We start from the raw sequence: 425 nt of genomic DNA, 5'->3' as shown, positions 1-425 counted from the left end.
GTGTCCCTTGCCGTTCCATGTTTACCCCACAGAGAGGCAGTATTGGACTTTAAGCAAGGAGAAAAAGTGTGCGCTTATTTTTGGTCAAAGAAATGGGTAGATGGATCAAGTAAGTAAAGTATATGTTTTAAGTTACATTAAACTATATATATATTTAAGACGTTTTTAGCTTATTTGATCATTTAAAAAATGTGTATAGGCCTATCAAATTTGGAAAATGTCGGTCAGCCTAATTCAATTGTAGTCGAAATGTGACACTCCCAACGAATATAGAGATGTAAAATAGTCTAAATCAGAGCCAGACTGAGGGCATTCTGACACCAGCAATCCAAAAGGGGACGAGACCCTCGGAAGGAAGAGGCGGTTTGTGATGATGTCACAGGATGCCACTGTAGTGGATCAATTTCAATTTGAAGCTCGAGCTC

This window comes from Oncorhynchus masou, unplaced genomic scaffold, assembly GCF_036934945.1.
Source record: "Oncorhynchus masou masou isolate Uvic2021 unplaced genomic scaffold, UVic_Omas_1.1 unplaced_scaffold_4079, whole genome shotgun sequence".
Classification (NCBI taxonomy): domain Eukaryota; kingdom Metazoa; phylum Chordata; class Actinopteri; order Salmoniformes; family Salmonidae; genus Oncorhynchus; species Oncorhynchus masou.
This window is presented reverse-complemented; position numbering follows the sequence as displayed.